The sequence below is a fragment of the Lytechinus variegatus genome, chromosome 2 (assembly GCF_018143015.1).
Source record: "Lytechinus variegatus isolate NC3 chromosome 2, Lvar_3.0, whole genome shotgun sequence".
Taxonomy (NCBI): Eukaryota; Metazoa; Echinodermata; class Echinoidea; order Temnopleuroida; family Toxopneustidae; genus Lytechinus; species Lytechinus variegatus.
In genome coordinates, this window is record NC_054741.1 from 25,332,660 (window position 1) to 25,353,300 (window position 20,641).

Sequence of the window (20,641 nt, forward strand, 5' to 3'; positions counted from 1 at the left end):
ATTAAATGAAAGTTAACATCACTGAATTGCACAACAGTGTGATGTGAAAAAATATTAAGGCGATAACTATATTTCTAAGTCAGTTATAAACTAGACACACTTAAGCCGTTCTTTAAAAGCCTATTTAAAGCAGTTCGAAACAATTTTTTTTCAATATCTATCATGACAACAGGGTTAGATAACAAATCTTGAATATTAACATTTTAGCGTGGATTTATAGTCCTAAGAACAATAAAGTGCTGTATGACCAACCAACCTTCAGACAAGAAGGAAGATGTTTATTTTTTGTTGCACCATTTCGAAATGTTATATATTTCTGTTTTGATCCTCTCCATATTACCTTAACAGGTCCTTCTGGGTAATTCTTGCAGGACTGCCTTGTGTACTTTTGTAAGTTGTAAGCCTGGTGAAACCCGCCAAAATTTACAAAAGATAACGATAGATGACAGAATGAAGCTCATAGATTGATACTTCGATTCACATGAAACAGATTTATTTGACAACTGTTGAATTCGAAAGGACATATCTCTCTTGGTTAGGCACAATTTTGTATTTTTCTGGATCGGGGTAAGATATGAAATCATTGAAATGATGACAGCGAACAATATCCACTTTTCTAACATGTCTAGCGAGAATCATACCTCTGAGATACACAACAGTTTTTTGGGTGCAGTTGCTAGCGGAATTGGAGTGTTCTTAGCCACAACTTTGAATTTTCTCAATCTCATTATCCTTCCGAAGATACCCAATCGCTTCGGTGAGAACGGAAGACTATGTCTCCAGTGCTTGGCTGTTGTGGACATCTTAGGTGGTCTAACGTGTTTCGGCAGTCGCGTCGTTTTCGAACTTAAACAAACTCTTCTTCTTTCGAAACTTGTTGTGTGTAACGTCGTCGGTGCATCATGTACTATATTCGTCAGTCAGTCCACATGGATTTTATTCGCTATAAGCTTTGATCGATATGTCGCTGTAACCAGGCCAATGTATTATACAACCATTTTGACCTTAAGGAGAATGAAGGTAATACTTGTGATTGCTATGTTGATTGGGTTTATAGTGGCTACGACGAGAATCACTCATATTGCTGTATATGGCTCGTGCGACTTTGATCGTGGTGCTCAGCATTATGCTCACGTTCGCCTGATCACCATCTATTCCGTCATTGTATTTGTGTTTGGAACTATATCAGCAGCATTCAACGTTCAACTGTTACGAATTGCCCGGCGACATCGCATTCGCATAGCTGATCAAGCGGTTCGCTTCAACAACGCGGGCGCAAATTCGGTCCCAGTCAACGAAGCGGTTGCCCATACTTCGAAGTCAAATTACCGAGGTGCGGTAACGGTCGCTCTACTCGTTGGTACTTTCTACCTTGCTTGGACCCCTCATACGTTGGGTACTTTCGTGGTGGCAGCAACTGGTTCTTCTATCCCAGAAGCGGCATATTTTACAATGGTATGGATGGCATTTTCCAATCACTGGATCAACGCGATCATTTATTTCTTTTTGAACAAGTCTTACAGGACAGCAGTTTGGAACCTGATCAAAAGAAAACGCGGTACGTTCAGTAGATCAGATGAAAATGAGAAACAAAATCAAACGGGGTCAGCGAATGAACGATCTTCAAATAACATTTGAATTTATAACTATAATATTTATTGGGTCATTGAAATGATTTTCTGTACTGTTCAATCGTTAGAATTGAAGAATGAAGATATACCTTTGGAATTATGAAGTTATTTTTCAACCAATCCATTGGTTGGTCAAGAAATGAATAAACAATACACTGGATAATGCTGTCAATCTGATATCTTAAAGGGATGTTCCAGGCTAGAAATATTTATATCTCAGTAAATAGAGTAAAATTCACAAAGCAAAATGCTGGAAAATTTGATCAAAATCGGATAACAAATAACAAAGTTCTTGAGTTTTAAAGATTTGTATTATTCCGGTTTAGGCATGTCTTTATGAATATTCATATATGGGCTAATGATTTCACATCCCCACTTGTTCTTTTGTATTTTATTGTGAAATTAGGTTTACTATAAAAATGTTCTACCAAAAACTAAAACAATTGGACAACTGATTGAGTGCATTAATTTTTTTAATTACTTATTTCATCATATTGGAGACACATCATTAACACATGTATGAAAAATGAAACATTCATGATTTCATGTAATAACATAAGAAAAAGGAAAGTGGGGATGTGACATCATGAGCCCACCTAATGAATATTCATGACGATGTGCATATAACTGTTTTCACAAATATTGCTTAACTTTAAAATTCAATAACTTCGTTATCCTCTGTGAATTTATTCTATTTATTTTAGCCCGGATCATCCATGAAAAAAATACCTGGGGTAGTAGTAGTAGTGTAGTAGAAGTAGTAGTAGTACTGCTACTACTAGTAGTAGTAGTAGTAGTAGTAGTAGTACATGTAGTAGGTAGGATAGACGGCAACTAGGTAGAAGGGGGCGTGACCCTCTTCCCTCAAATTTAGAATTTTGTTAGTAATAGTAGCAGTAGTAGTAGTAGTAGTAACAATAGTAGTAGAAGTAGCAGAATTGATGTCAATTTCGTAAATTAATATTCGTATATGCCGACTCAAAGTTTTATGACGCTGGTTAGTTTTATAATAGCCGATAATAAATTAATGAATAAAAAGGAAAAGTCATGTATCCTGTTTAAAAAAACATATAAACCTGTATTTGCACGACTTATTTCACATTGCTTTACATAATGGGATGTATGTTTGAAAACCGTTGCAGGTAGCTTATTTGCGGGAATTAATTCTAGTATGAAGTTCTGAAATATTCCTTAATACTCACATCTTACCATTAAGATGATCCGACATTATTTACGGTTACAAGTTAACCATTGAGTTAACCTTATTCCTATTATGATTGAAAAGTGTGGTTTATGTGACTTTGTTATTGTCCGAAGTATATTGCATGCACTTACGGATGCAAAGAAGATGTAAAACGTATAAACTCATAACCGTTTAAAAACGCTTTGAATCCGTTGTGTATACTCATTGCATACGTGTTCCATACGGTCTATCCATCGAGCATCTTCCCATTTTGAATTCATCCGCGCAAAAAGTTTTGAGCTGCACAAAACTTTCAGAAAGGATGAACTTTCCGCCGCGTACGATGTAAATCCACGACGAGCAACAAAATTTGTTCCATGTCCGTTATCATCCGTTAAACGTCCGCATTATCCTATTTGCTTCCTCTGGACATTATATACATGCTTGCTTGCAACTCACATCCACTGCAGCTGAAAACGAAAAGAGGGAGGAAAGATAACGTTCATGAAGCACGGAAATAGAAAGGATGTAAGCGTATGCATCTTAATTATATGCGAACCAACCTCACTTTCACTTCTAATTCTATCAACATCTTCTTTCAGCCTCTAGGCTTCCAATAAAAGACTTAATGGTCCCACTGCACTTAAGGATGCAGAGGTGAAAAACCTAAAAAAAGAATGTAAACGTTTAGACTCTTGCCATCTGATGGAAAACGCTATCCATCCGTTGAGTATCCGTTTCACACGTTGTTCATTCAAAAGAAAGACCCCTTGACATTTCACTGGAATATCATTTTATTCTCACAATTATTATGATTAAAATAAATCGAGTAAACCAAAAATGGTACATGTAAATGTCACTAAAATCGGATGAGAATAAAGAAGTTAATGAATTTTGATTTTTTTCTTCATGTCGGATAGTATTGTACGTAACTATCCAACTAATGAATTGATGATATCACTCTACAATTTTTATAATTTCATCATATCAAATTTTGATTGTTTCATTTTTTCGTTCCTTTCAGTGGCGGACAGCGTGGAGCAGAAAATTTGAATAACTCTGATTTCATAGAAAGAATATTTAAAAAGGCATTGCATATTCATGATCGCGTACATTAAACATTTTCAATGAAATTGAAGAGATGTTTAAATGTCATGAGTTTAAGAAAAGTCATGTTCAAATAGTTATGAAATATATATATCTAAATTGAAATTGGAAGTCGTGTAACTATAATTCACTAAACAGTATATCACCAATCATCGCACCTCCGCACGCACCTAACCATTATTGTGTCGAGAGAAATACAAACTGGAAAACAGAGAAAACATGGAGTATTAGGATAAAATCAATTAGGAAAAAGCACGTGGATCTGTCATCAATGTCAAGACTAAATTCTTGGTCTTGTCTATATCTGATATTTACGGATATATTAAGTTTTCAGCGAACGCTTTCAATGTTTGCCTTATGCTGGCCCCGGTGTTGTAGAGTAAATACAATTATCAATTAATCCAAATCTCATTACGGGTTTCAAGCTGCATAAAGATTTTCAGCCCAGAAGTGCAAATATTAGCATGATTAATTTATATATATTTGGGGGTAGAACGGGGGCGGCACCCAATATTCTTTTTCTTTTCCTACTGGCCCAGGTTTTAATAGGGTTGAACAAACTCCCATTATAAACGTGTTTTTAGAAGTTTGTTGCATTTAGCATAATATGAAGATCTATTTCTTTTAATTTACCGACGAAAGGTTTCCGGTGGTTTTTTTTTCTTCACTTTTTAGTGCATTTCTTTAATATCTTTCATTCTCTTCAAGTTCTGATAACTTCCATGTTTAGTTAAGAAAAATCGATTTGAAACGAGTGCCCTTATTTTTATATAACTATTGCTGATTTTGTTATAGTGCTACGTCACCTATTGTTGAGCTTGTTCTAACTATCTTCTTTATTCCTCTATGTGATATGATATTCATTTATACATTTCCAACTGCATTTCAAATATAATATTTTCCGGAGTGTTGTCTGTGCCTTTTTTCTCAAATGCTCTTGTTTGATCCGTACTCCATTTCTTATCTAAAAGGGATTTATTCTTCCACTAATTTGACAACTGCCTCTATCTTTAATAATATTATAGTCACTTGGAAAATAATTTTGACATGTCTAGAATGAAAAAGAAATATATCTACATAATATTATATTCTATAGAAAAAAAGATGCTCCACCGAGATCCCCACCGAAGTTACGACTTGAAAAAAAATAACACAGCAGAATTAAATATGGTACAATACCTCGGTGGTCATAATAATTACAGAATACTGAAACTGCAAATATTTTAGAATATAGCTTTGAGATGAGTGTTGAAATAGACTTCAATTATAAGTAGGAAAGATATCTATAATAATATAGAGTTGAGTGCCTTTCTACTAAAGTTAAAAGGGACTTACTGATTCTGATTTTAAACTCCTGCACCAAGCTCTCTTTGTTCGGAACTCACTGTAAAAAAAAGCCCTCATTTCATAAACATAATGTAATCTTCACTTACCGACACCTCTGAAAGTAACTAACGAAATGATTCTCTTTTTATTGGCTGTAAATTGTTTAGAGTTTATACGATTAGAAACTAATGTAAATTCATCAAGATGATCTCTCAGTTATACCCCTTCCGTTTTGAATTTCAACCATATTTTTTGTGATTCTGTCTTTTTCGATATTCTTGTACTTTTTATTTAATGTTTTTTGTTTGTTTAAATATTGATTTGTATCAGACAATGTTTATTTACATAATGATTATGTATGTACATTTTTTTACATATGGGCATGCTAAAAACAGCTTGATGGCCTAATGCATGTTTTTTAAAAATCTCTTTACCGTATTTATATAAATAAACTTAAACTCATTGAAGCCCTTTTCTATTTTCCAAAGTTCACTGGCATGCTTGAATTTCTGTGATGGTTTTCTCAGTATTGATAGGATTTACAAAGCAATAACATTAAGTGTCATCATTTTTTAAAAAGAAATATCAGGTTTTTGATAGATCAATAACATTCTACAATTTTTCACTAACTACTTTTTTCGTCGGTACCCCTCCATTTTCAAAGACGGGGTGGTTCCGCCGTTGATCGCAAGATGTCTATTTATCACCATAACGCTGCAAGCGAGATTCGGAAGACCAATTTTTACCGTGTCTAATAGTTACCGATTTCCACATCAATCAGTTATTTCCTTCTTTTCGCAAACCTCGGGGACGCGGCATTAGGGTCCCGTAACACAAAAGTTAACGATCAATCGTTCACTTCAATTTTACGATTGACTGTACATTATATTCAAAGAAATAAGTCAAAGAAAACTGTTCTACAATCATTGCTATAAGCTTTGTGTTACGCGCTATAGATCTGCGTTTCGTGTGGAAAATTCTTTCATGCGACACCATGCCATTCGAAAAATTGTGAGAGCTTGTACGATCTTGCATCGATCTAACGTGGATTATTGGTGGATCGCTGGCAATTAAATCCGTTGGTCACATTAACCGCTCCAGCTAAACCATTCCGCATGCATTATCTGCATGCAAAGCAAATATGTCCAAACCGATCCGGAATTTTTTTTTCTTTTGCTGGTTCCTCCTACACAAACGGCAAGCCATCTCGCACACAATGTGAAGGATATTGTGCCCGTGTGCATGTTGGGTATATGTTTACCAGTACTTTCCCCAAAATGAGGTATTATATAATTCAAATTCCCGGGGACTTCTTCCATTGACGAGTGGATACCACAGTAGGTTTTGAAAAGCACCCGATTGCGTTTCATATACGTAACGTGCCCACTCTTGAAAAGGAAATCCCTTTTTATGCGTGGTCGCGCCTGGTATCCACTAGTCAATGGAAATGGCACACCGGGCGGCTTCCTCGAGCTCTGGGAGGAACCAAATGTGGCTCTGGAAACTTGTCCTAAATCGGATATGTCGCTGTTACCGTAGTATTTTGCACACGAACCGCAGATTGAATGTTTCCGTTGCGGATGCGAAAGGTAAAAAAAAATCATGTCACACAAATTGCATAGCAGGACAATCTTTTACGACGGGCCCAAAAGTCTCTTCCAATATCAACTACCGTCGTAGAGGTAGGTCTGCGTTGCCCAGCGAGAAGTCGCAATTGACAGCAGAATTGATGTGGCGTGGCGAGTGAGCTTGGTTGGCCGTGCACACGTCCGTCCCTTTTTTTCTCACACTGTGATTAAAACGCCGACAATGTGGAGGATAAGTCAAAGATGGAAAGGACATTGTGCGTTTGATTCGAGAACGGTGTTTTAGTGGAAATGTCATCACTTTGCTTTTATGATTTGCAGTAAGTAATTATTTTTAGCAGTATATTTTTTATTACACCCAGTATTATCCAAGTGAAACTCCCCTTTTTTCACTTCGGTCTATGGGTCTTCTTGTCGGCATGCAGGGCTGGAATACAAGTTAAATTACTTTTTAGTATACAGAACAATTTATTTGCGATTGCCGATTTTATTGGGTAACACACATTATCAATGTTCTGATTAATTGAAATGCAATGCATAATTGGTATATTTTGATTGTTCTTGTGACGAATAAAAAGTGGAAAGATTAAAAATAAAAATTATCCAAGTGAACAAAGATTTCTTGCAAGTTATATCGTTTCAATCATAGATTTTAAAAATGCTGATTAACTAAAAGTTAACTTCACTGAAATGCGCAGCAATGTGAAGTGGAAAAATATTATAGCTATAAGCATATTTCTTTTTAAATTTTGGAATAGACACAAGCCGTTCTTCATAAACCCATTTAAAGCAGTTCGAAACAAAATTATTGTTTTGGGTTTTTTAAACAATCTCTATCATAACAGGGGAATGCGTTAGATAAAAAATCTTGACTATGAAAAATTTAGCGTGGATTTATAGTCCTAAGAACAATAAGGTGCTGTATGACCAACCAACCTTCAGACAAGAAGGTAATTGTATATTTTTCGTTGCAGCATTTCGAAATGTAATATATTTCTGTTTTTATCCTCTCCATATACTTTAACAGGGCCTTCTCGGTAATTCTTGCAGGACTTCCTTGTGTACTTTTGAAAGTTGTAAGCTTGGTGAAACACAAGATTACAGGTGATAACGACTCACTGCATTTTATCCCCAATAAATGACAGAGTGAAGCTCATAAATTGATTCACATGATTATTTGATACTGTTGAACATCGACGAATTCGGAAGGACATATTTCCCTTGATTGGGCACAATTTTGTACTTTGCTGGATCGGGGTAAGATCATTGAAAAGATGACGGCGAACAGTATCCACTTTTCTAATATGTCTAACGAGGATCAAAATTCTGAGATACACAACCGTTTGTTGGGTGCAGTTGCTAACGGCATAGGGCTATTCTTGGCCATTACTTTGAATTTTCTCAACCTCATTATCCTTCCGAAGATACCCAATCGCTTCGGTGAGAACGGAAGACTATGTCTCCAGTGCTTGGCTGTTGTGGACATCTTAGGGGGCCTAACTTGTTTCGGCAGTAGCATCGTTTCCGAACTTGAACGAACTCTTCTTTTTTCGAATATTGCTATGTGTAATGTCGTCAGTGGACCATGTAGTATATTCATCAGTCAGTCCACATGTGTTTTATTCGTTATAAGCCTTGATCAATACATAGCTGTGACCAGGCCAATGTATTATGCAACCATTTTTACTTTTAGGCGGATAAAGATAGTACTTGTGATTGCTATGTTGGTTGGGTTTGTCTTGTCTACGACTAGAATCACTCTTATTGCCATATATGGCTCGTGCGACTTTTATGGTGCCCAACATGTTGCTAATGTTCGCCTAATCTCCATCTATTCCGCCATTGTATTTGTGTTTGGAACTATATCAGCAGCATTCAACGTTCAACTGTTACGGATTGCCCGACGACATCACATCCGCATAGCTGATCAAGCGATTCGCTTCAACAACACGGGCGCAACCGCGGTCCCACTCAACAAAGCGGTTGTCCATACTTCGAAGTCAAATTACCGAGGAGCGGTAAAGGTCGCTATCCTCGTTGGTACTTTCTACCTTGCTTGGACCCCTTATACCTTGGGTACTTTCGTGATGGCAGCAACCGGTTCTTCTATCCCAGAAGCGGCATATTTTGCAATGGGATGGATGGCATTTTCCAATCACTGGATCAACGCGATCATTTATTTCTTTCTGAATAAGTCTTACAGGACAGCAGTTTGGAACCTGATCAAAAGAAAACGCGGTACGTTCAGTAGATCAGGTGAAAATGAGAAACAAAATAAAACGGGATCAGCGAATGAACGATCTTCAAATAACATCTAAATTTATGTTTATAACATTTATTGGGTCGTTGAAATGATTTTCTGTACTGTTCAATTGTTAGAATTGAAGAATGAAGATATACCTTTGGAAATATGAAGTTATTTTTCAACCAATACAATGGCTGGTCAAGAAATGAATAAACAATACACTGGATATTTCCAGGCTGGAAATATTTATTATATCTCAGTAAATAGAGTAAAATTCACAAAGCAAAATGCTGGAAAATTTGATCAAAATCGGACAAATAACAAAGTTCTTGAGTTTTAAAGATTTGTATTATTCCGGTTTAGGCATGTCTTTATGAATATTCATAATATGGGCTGATGATGTCACATCCCCACTTGTTCTTTTGTATTCTATTGTGAAATTAGGTTTACTAAAAAATGTTCTACCAAGAAATAAAACAATTGGATTGACAACTGATTGAGTGCATTTATTTTTTAAATTACTTATTTCATCATAATGGAGACACATCATTAACACATGTATGAAAAATGAAACATTCATGATTTCATGTAATAACATAAGAAAAAGGAAAGTGGGGATGTGACATCATGAGCCCACCTAATGAATATTCATGACGATGTGCATATAACTGTTTTCACAAATATTGCTTAACTTTAAAATTCAATAACTTCGTTATCCTCTGTGAATTTATTCTATTTATTTTAGCCCGGATCATCCATGAAAAAAATACCTGGGGTAGTAGTAGTAGTGTAGTAGAAGTAGTAGTAGTGGTACAATTATATGTAGAATGTGAAAAAGAAGAAGTAGTAATAGTAGTAGTAGTACATGTAGTAGGTAGGATAGACGGCAACTAGGTAGAAGGGGGCGTGACCCCCTTCCCTCTAATTTTGTTAGTAATATCAGTAGTAGTAGTAGTAACAATAGTAGTAGAAGTAGCAGAATTGATGTCAATTTCGTAAATTAATATTCGTATATGCCGGCTCATAGTTTTATGACCCTGATTAGTTTTATAAGAGCCGATAGTAAATGAATGGATAAATAAGAAAAGTCATGTATCCTGTTTAAAAAAAATATATAAACCTGTATTTGCACGACTTATTTGACATTGCTTAACATAATGGCATGTATGTTTGAAAACCGTTGCAGGTAGCTTATTTGCGGGAATTAATTCCAGTATGAAGTTGTGAAATATTCCTTAATATCTTACCATTAGAATGATCCGACATTATTTACGGTTACAAGTTAACCATTGAGTTAACCTTATTCCCATTATGATTGAAAAGTGTGGTTTATGTGACTTTGTTATTGTCCGAAGTATATTGCATGCACTTACGGATGCAAAGAAGATGTAAAACGTATAAACATATAAGCGTTTGAAAACGCTATGAATCCGTTGTGTACTCATTGCATACGTGTTCCATACGGTCTATCCATCGAGCATCCGCCCATTTTGAATTCATCCGCGCAAAAAGTTTTGAGCTGCACAAAACTTTCAGAAAAGATTAACTTTCCGCTGCGTACGATGTAAATCCACGACGAGCAACAAATGTTCCATGTCCGTTATCATCCGTAAACGTCCGCATTATCCTCTTTGCTTCCTCTGGACATTATACATGCTTGCTTGCAACTCACATCCACTGCAGCTGAAAACGAAAAGAGGGTAAGCGTATGCATCTTATGCGAACCAACCTCACTTCCACTTCTATCCGCTTTCAACCTCTAGGCTTCCAATAAAAGACTTGGTCCCACTGCACTTACAGATGAATAGGTGAAAAACGGAAAAGAATGTAAAACGTATAGACTCTTGCCATGTGATGGAAAACGCTATCCATCCGTTGTGTATCTGTTTCATACGTTGTTCATTCGAAAGAAAGGCCCCTTGACATTTCACAGGAATATTATTTTATTTGTACAATTTTTATGATTGAAATAAATCGAATAATCAAAATGATACATGTTAATGTCAATAAAATCGGATGAGAATAAAAGAAGTTAATGATTTTTTTTCTTATTTCGGATAGTATTGTACGTAACTATCCAACTAATGAATTGATGATATCACTCTACAATTTTATAATACCATCATATCAAATTTTGATTGTTTCAATTTTTTGGTTCCTTTCAGTGGCGGACAGAGTGTAGCAGAAAATTTGAATAACTCTGATTTCATAGATAGAATTTTTTAAAGGCATTACATATTCATGATCGCGTACATTAAACATTTTCAATGAAATTAAAGAGATTTTTTAAATGTCACGAGTTTAACAAATGTCATGCTCAAATAAAGTTATGAAATATATATCTCTAAATTGAAACTGGAAGTCGTGTAACGACATAATTCACTCATTCACTAAACAGTCTATCACCAGTCATCGCACCTTCATGTACGCTCCAAACCTATATTGTGTCGAGAGAATGCAAACTGCAAAACGGGGAAAGGATAGGGTATTGGGATAAAATCAATTAGGACAAAGCACGTGGATCTGTCATCAATGTCAAGACTAAATTCTTTGTCTTGTCTACATCTGATATTAACAGATTTATTAAGTTTTCAGCTAACGCTTTTAATGTTTGCCTAATGCAGGCCCTGGTGTTGTAGAGTAAATACAATTATCAATTAATCCAAATCTCATTTCATAATTACAGGTCTCAAGCTGCATAAAGATTTTCAGCCCAGAAGTGCAAATATTAGCATGATTCATTTGTATATTTTTTTTTTTTGGGGGGGGAGCAGAACGGGGGCGGCACCCAATATTCTTCTTTTTTCCCCTAGATATTATACTGGCCCAGGTTTGAATAGGGTTGATCAAACTCCCATTATAAACGTGTTTTTAGAAGTTTGTTGCATTTAGCATAATATGAAGATCTATTTCTTTTAATTTACCGACGAAAGGTTTCCGGTGTTTTTTTTTCACTTTTTAGTGCATTTCTTTAATATCTTTCATTCTCTTCAAGTTCTGATAACTTCCATATTTTGTTCGGAAAAATCAAAATCGATCTGAAACGAGCGCCCTTATTTTTATATAATTATTGCTGATTTTTTTTTATAGTGCTACGTCCCCTATTGTTGAGCTTGTTCTAACTCTCTTCTTTATTCCTCTATGTAGTATGATACACCTTTCTACATTTTCAACTGCATTTCAAATATAACATTTTCCCGAGTGCTGTCTGTGCATTCTTCACTCAAATTCCCTTGTTTGATCAGCACTCAATTTCTTATCTAAGAGTGATATATTCTTCCACTAATTTGACAACTGCCTCTGTCTTTAATAATATTAAAGTCACTTGGAAAATAATTTTGACATGTCTAGAATGAAAGAGAAATATATCTAGTTAGTACATATATTATATTCTATAGAAAAAAGATGCTTCACCGAGATCCCCACCGAGGTTACGACTTGAAAAAAAATAACACAGCAGAATTAAATATGGTACAATACCTCGGTGGTCAAAATAATTACAGAATACTGAAACTGCAAAGATTTTAGAATATAGCTTTGAGATGAGTGTTGAAATAGACTTCAAATATAAGTAGGAAAGATATCTATAATAATATTAGAGTTGAGTGCCTTTCTACTAAAATTAAGAGGGACTTACTGATTCCGATTTTAAACTCCTGCACCAAGCTCTCTTTGTTCGGAACTCACTGTAAAAAAAGAATTCATTTCATAAACATAATGTAATCTTCACTTACCAACACCTCTGAAAGTAACTAACGAAATGATTCTCTTTTTATTGGCTGTTAATTTGTTTAGAGTTTATACGATTAGAAACTTATGTAAATTCATCAAGATGTCTAATAGTTACCGATTTCCGCATCAATCCGATATTTCCAGCTTTTCGCAAACCTCGGGGACGCGGTATTAGGGTCCCGTAACAAAAAAGTTAACAATCAATCGTTCACTCGAATTTTACGATTGATTGTACATTATATTCAATGAAATAAATCGAAGAAAATTGTTCTACAATCATTGCTAAGTTTTGTGTTACTGGCTATAGACCAGCGTTTCGTGTGGAAAATTCTTTCATGTGACATCATGCATGACGTCAATGTGAGTAGCAAATAGGATGAGATTCAATGTACAGACTTCACTTTGTCGTACTTCAACATTATTCAGTTAAATCTTAAAGTACGTTTGTACAGCAGTTAGTTTTATAATTAGATATTAATGATAGGGCTGGATGCTTTTAACATCAGATAATCCTAACAGTTACGAGCCCAACTCTTGCATAATTTTTTGTTAGGTATACCATGTGTTTTTGTTGCATTTTGTTTTTTTTTTATCCTGAATTCAGGACCTAGCGCAGGTTATTCCAATAATATTGCTGCCAAACATGATTGTTTTGTTCCATGTTCTTGTTATGTCTTGTTTTCATGTTACCTTTTTAAGTTTCTTGTCTGATTTTATTTCTTGTTTTATTTATTTTGTTCTTTTATTTCTTCGTTTCTTTCTTTTGTCACGTTTCTGTGTTGTGTTGTTTTTGTCGGTATAATTTGATTTATAAAATGTTGTCACGTGTATTATTCTAAAGTAATTATATCAAAAGTAATGTATAAAAAGGGAACCTTATCTACAAGCATTCTGCTTCTAAGGTTTCCTCCACTTTTCCGTTTTATGTATACTTAAACATGTATTAATATGTATTGATTAAGAATGCTTGCTATTTATACTTATATAACCTACGTGTGTAATGGTTGTTCAGCTTAGTTATGCAAGATATCAAAGTTTTGTAACATAACGGATTTGTGGAAATAAAACCTAAATGAAAAAAAAATGAAATGCATGCCATTCGCAAATTGTGAGGGCTTGTACGACTGCTCAACGAGCATGCCCCGGGACTCCGGCCGGGGCGCCGCTCGGCTGGAGATTTCATTAGAAACCACAGGCGTACATGGTGCATTATGACATGGATAAGACTTTTTAAGAGAGTGGTTTTTCAAACAAATCGAGTACACATTAATGAGGAAAATGTTTTACTGAATTAAGGCATAAGGGTATATCACTACAGTCTATCAAAACGATCTTGCATCAAACGTGGATTATTGGTGGATCGCTGGCAATTAAATCTGTTGGTCACATTAACCGCTCCAGCTAAACCATTCCGCATGCATTATCTGCATGCAAAGCAAATATGTCCAAACCGATCCGGATTTTTTTCTTTTGCTGGTTCCTCCTACACAAACGGCTAGCCATCCCGCACACAATGTGAAGGATATTGTGCCCGTGTGCATGTTGGGTATATGTTTTACTTTCCCCAAAAATGAGGTATTATATATTCAAACTCCCGGGGAACTTCTTCCATTGACGAGTGGATACCACAGTAGGTTTCGAAAAGCACTCGATTGCGTTACATACGTTAACGTGCCCACTCTTGAAAAAGAAATCCCTTTTTGTGCATGGTCGCGCCTGGTATCCACTAGGAAATGGCACCCCGGGCGGCTTCCTCGAGCCCTGGGAGTAACCAAATGTGGCTCTGGAAACTCGTCCTAAATCGGATATGTCGCTGTTACCGTAGTATTTTGCACACGAAAAGCAGATTGAACGTTTCCGTTGCGGATGTGAAAGGTAAAAAAAATCATCTCACGCAATTTGCATAGCAGGACAATCTTTTACGACGGGCCCAAATCAACTACCGTCGTAGAGGTAGGTCTGCGTTGCCCAGCGACAGCAGAATTGATGTTGGGAGCGAGCTTGGTTGGCCGTGCACAAGTCCGTCCCTTTTTTCTCACACTGTGATTAAAACGCCGACAATGTGGAGGATAAGTCAAAGATGGAAAGGACATTGTGCATTTGATTCGAGAACGATGTTTTAGTGGAAATGTCATCACTTTGCTTTAATGATTTGCAGTAAGTAATTATTTTTAGCAATATATTTTTTATTACACCCAGTATTATCCAAGTGAAACTCCCCTTTTTACACTTCGGTCTATGGGTTCTTCTCGTCGGCAGGGCTGGAGTACAAGTAAAATTATTTTTCAGTACAGAACAATTTATTTGCGATTACCGATTTTATTAGGTAACACATAATATCAATGTTCTGATTAATTGAAATGCAATGCATAATTGGTATATTTTGATTGTTCTTGTGACGAATAAAAAGTGGAAAGATTAAAAATAAAAATTATCCAAGTGAACAAAGATTTCTTGCAAGTTATATCGTTTCAATCATAGATTTTAAAAATGCTGATTAACTAAAAGTTAACTTCACTGAAATGCGCAGCAATGTGAATTAAAGTGGAAAAATATTTTAGCTATAAGCATATTTCTTTTTTAAATTTTGGAATAGACACAAGCCGTTCTTCATAAACCCATTTAAAGCAGTTCGAAACAAAATTATTGTTTTGGGTTTTTTAAACAATCTCTATCATAACAGGGGAATGCGTTAGATAAAAAATCTTGACTATGAAAAATTTAGCGTGGATTTATAGTCCTAAGAACAATAAGGTGCTGTATGACCAACCAACCTTCAGACAAGAAGGTAATTGTATATTTTTCGTTGCAGCATTTCGAAATGTAATATATTTCTGTTTTTATCCTCTCCATATACTTTAACAGGGCCTTCTCGGTAATTCTTACAGGACTTCCTTGTGTACTTTTGAAAGTTGTAAGCTTGGTGAAACACAAGATTACAGGTGATAACGACTCACTGCATTTTATCCCCAATAAATGACAGAGTGAAGCTCATAAATTGATACTTTGATTCACATGATACAGATTTATTTGACTACTGTTGAACATCGACGAATTCGGAAGGACATATTTTCCTTGATTGTGCACAATTTTGTACTTTGCTGGATCGGGGTAAGATATGAAATCATTGAAAAGATGACGGCGAACATATCCCCTTTTCTAACATGTCTAACGAGGATCAGAATTCTGAGATACACAACCGTTTGTTGGGTGCAGTTGCTAACGGCATAGGGCTATTCTTGGCCATTACTTTGAATTTTCTCAACCTCATTATCCTTCCAAAGATACCCAATCGCTTCGGTGAGAACGGAAGACTATGTCTCCAGTGCTTAGCTGTTGTGGACATCTTAGGGGGCCTAACTTGTTTCGGCAGTAGCATCGTTTCCGAACTTGAACGAACTCTTCTTTTTTCGAATGTTGCTATGTGTAATGTCGTCAGTGGACCATGTAATATATTCATCATCCAGTCCACATGTGTTTTATTCGTTATAAGCCTTGATCAATACATAGCTGTGACCAGGCCAATGTATTATGCAACCATTTTTACTTTTAGGCGGATAAAGATAGTACTTGTGATTGCTATGTTGGTTGGGTTTGTCTTGGCTACGACGAGAATCACTCTTATTGCCATATATGGCTCGTGCGACTTTTATGGTGCCCAACATTTTGCTAATGTTCGCCTAATCTCCATCTATTCCGCCATTGTATTTGTGTTTGGAACTATATCAGCAGCATTCAACGTTCAACTGTTACGGATTGCCCGACGACATCACATCCGCATAGCTGATCAAGCGATTCGCTTCAACAAAACGGGCGCAACCGCGGTCCCACTCAAAGCGGTTGTCCATACTTCGAAGTCAAATTACCGAGGAGCGGTAAAGGTCGCTATCCTCGTTGGTACTTTCTACCTTGCTTGGACCCCTTATACGTTGGGTACTTTCGTGGTGGCAGCAACCGGTTGTTCTATCCCAGAAGCGGCATATTTTACAATGGTATGGATGGCATTTTCCAATCACTGGATCAACGCGATCATTTATTTCTTTCTGAACAAGTCTTACAGGACAGCAGTTTGGAACTTGATCAAAAGAAAACGCGGTACGTTCAGTAGATCAGGTGAAAATGAGAAACAAAATAAAACGGGATCAGCGAATGAATGATCTTCAAATAACATCTGAATTTATAACTACATATTTAACATTTATTGGATCGTTGAGATGATTTTCTCTACTGTTCAATCGTTAGAATTAAAGAATGAAGGTATACCTTTTTTGAAATATGAAGTTATTTTTCAAACAATACCTCGTCAAGAAAGGAATAAACAATACACTGAACAGTGTTGTCAATCTGATCCAGGCTGGAAATATTTATAGCTCAATAAATAGAGTAAAATTCAGAAAGCATGCAAAATACTGAAAATTTGATCAAAATCGAATAACAAAGTCCTTGAATTTCAAAGATTTGTATTATTCCAGTTTAACAGTTCGAGGCATGTCATGAATATTCATTATGTAGGCTGATGATGTCATTTCCCCACTTGTTCTTTTGTCTATATTATATGAAATTAGGTTTATTGAAAAAAATCTACTAAGAACTAAATCAATTGGATTGACAACTGATTAAGTGCATTAGTTATTTATTGCCCCAACTTATTTCATCACAATGGAGACACATCATTTACATATGTATGATTTCATGTAATAACATAAGAAAAGGGAAAGTGGGGATGTGACATCATCAGCCCACCTAATGAATATTCATGACGATGTGCATCTAACTGTTTTCACAAAATATTGCTAAACTTTAAAATTCAATAACTTCGTTATTTGTTATCCTCTTTGAATTTATTCTTTTTATTTTTTAGCCCGGTCCATCCCTTAAAAAATACCCGGGGTAAATTAGAATTGAATGGTTCATTTTGGTCTACCATTAGGCCTATGACAAAAGAACCATCAGCAGTAGTATAGTTAGTAGTAGTGGTAGTAGCAGTAGTAGTGTTGTAGTAGTAGTCGTAGAAGCAATAGTAGTACTAGTAGTAGTAGTAGGATAGTAGTAGTAGTACATGTAGGAGGTGAAAAGAAGAAGAAGAAGTAGTAGTATAGTACATGAAGTAGGTAGGATAGACGGCAATTCAGGGAAGAAGGGGCGTGGCCCCTTCCCTCGAATTTCGAATTTTGTTAGTAACAGTAACAGCAGTAGAAGTATTAGTAGTAGTAGTAGTAGTAGTAACATAGAAGTAGCAAGAATTGATGTTAATGTCAATTTCGTAACTTGATATTCGTATATGCGAGCTCATAGTTTCATGGCCCTGGTTAGTTTTAAAAGAGCCGATAATGATTTCCTTTCAAGTCATGTATCCTGTTTAAAAAATATAAACCTGTATTTGTACGACTTATTTGCCATTGTTTTACATAATGGCACCGGAGCGAATCCAAGGGGGCCGATCCGGCCCCGCCCCCCCCCCCATTTTTGGTAACCAAAAAAATGTCCTTTTTAACTTGAGAGAAACGCTGAAAAAAAAACAGAAAGAGAAGTAAGAAGGAGGTATTATACCCATGTTTAATTTAAAGCCTCGTAACGGCCGGCCCGATCCCAGACCTACTTGCAGTGGCACCGCATTTTGTTAGTTACAAAATGTAGGTAAACCACGCTACCGCATCTGCGCTCATCAAGACATTCTCCTGCACTCCATCAACGGCCGATTAGCTCTGCATAGGAGGATTACCATAAGGCACAAGTAGGCCGTACACACAATTTCAAAATGCTTAAAATGTCCTGTTTTCAGGCGTTAAAATCAACAGATTTCGAGCTCTCATTAATATTAGATTGATAAATAAGGTAACAGATTCATGAATTCCTAATAATGAAATTGTCCCTTTTTCCAGAATTGAATATCGATACCCACAAATTTCATCTCGCGATTAGGTAGAGGAATAGGAAAAATAATCATTTTAATATGATGACAAATGTCGTTATAATGTCCCAGGGTGCTTGGTCTGAATAATAATTTTGTTAAAAAATCGACTCGCGCTTCGAGCTCGAATCATTCAAGTACGATCCATATTCACTTCACAATTTTCCTACGATGCTTGAAATAGTGATTTAATTGACCCTCTTCAGAACGTCTTCAATTTTTTTTCAGTTCTCGCTTGCGCTTTATTGATTTTTAAAATAAAAGAAATGTATCTAGAATGCACAGATTCTAGGTCTAAATCTAAAAAAAAAACACTCAGTTTATTCTTTATTCAAAACGTGCTTGAATTATCCAGTTTAATATCAGAATATCGAAAATTTTCTTCTCGCGCTCGCATTATCAATGTAGAAAGATACACAATTAGTCATTTTTGCGATTTACGAAACATGAATAGTGTGTCCCGTTTTTAGGTCTAAATCTCATTTTTTTCGCTCGCGCTTCGCGCTCGCATGAAATGTTTAGTTATATACCTATTCTGTATATGATTACAAAAAGTGCTTAGAATGTCCAATTTTTAGGTCAAATTTTCATAAATTTTCAGCTCGCGCTTTGCCATCGCATTGTTTGATTGTTGAAATATGTATTGTGTTCATGGGTGTCTGCAAACGGTTCTTACGGTCTGTTTTCCATCAGGCCATCAGAACGTATATTATTTTTTTTGCTAGCGATTCGCGTTCGCAGTAATTATTAAGTTACACATCTTGTTCACGAACACAATCTTTGCTCAGAATGTTCAATTTTCAGGACAAAATACATGAAATTTCCTTTAAAAATTAGCTCGCGCTCGTACTATTCAGTTAGGGCTTATATGACATTATTTATGTTTTGTGAGAATAAAGCTTAGAAGTGACTGTTAAGACAAACAAAAATCAGCTTGAGCGGCCAATCGGGGAAAAGGGTTAAAGAAAAATCGACCCCCCCCCCCCCCTTAATACTCACATCTTACCATTAGAATGATCCGACATTATTTACGGTTACAAGTTAACCATTAATCCATCCATCCATTGTGTACCCGTTTCATACGTTGTTCAATCGAAAGAAAGGCCCCTTGACATTTCACTGGAATATTATTTCTGATTAAAATAAATCGAGTAAACCAAAATGGTACATGTATATATCAATTAAATCGGATGAGAATAAAAGAAGTTAATGGATTTTGAATATTTCTTTATGTCGGATAATATTGTACGTAACTATCCAACTACGGTATTGAATTAATGATATCACTCTACAATTTTATATTTTTCATCATATGAAATTTGGATTGTTTAATTTTTTCGTTCATTTCAGTGGCGGACAGAATGGGGGGCTAGGGGCACCTCCTCCCAAACATTTTTTTCACGACCAAGAAAAAATGAGAAAGGAAAGAGAGAAGAGCGAAATATATTTTCTGAATATTATGTCAAACTCTATCACAAAATTTGATATCTGTAATAAAAATATTGAAATTTTTGCTCGCTCGCAATGTTTTATCATTTTTGCCCGATACGCCATATCTTGCCACCCCCTCAATTTTTTCGCCTCATTACGCAACTGATTGATTTTTATACCATATTTTTCGTAACAAAATATGTTACAGATTGCACCTATACTTTATTTTTTTACATTCTTGGAGCAGAAAAATTGAATAACTTTTAAAAGGCGTTACATATTTATGATTGCGTATACATGAAACAGTTTCACTGAAATTAAAGAGACGTTTAATTGTCATGAATTCGTCATTTTTAATCCGATTTTGATATAGTTTTGGTATATTTAAGTATTAATGTGTAAATATAAGCAAAGACAGAAGCACATGGAGTTTCAAAGGCTTAGAGATGTGTATAGTTGGATCACAATGTTTTCATTGTTAGTTTCTTT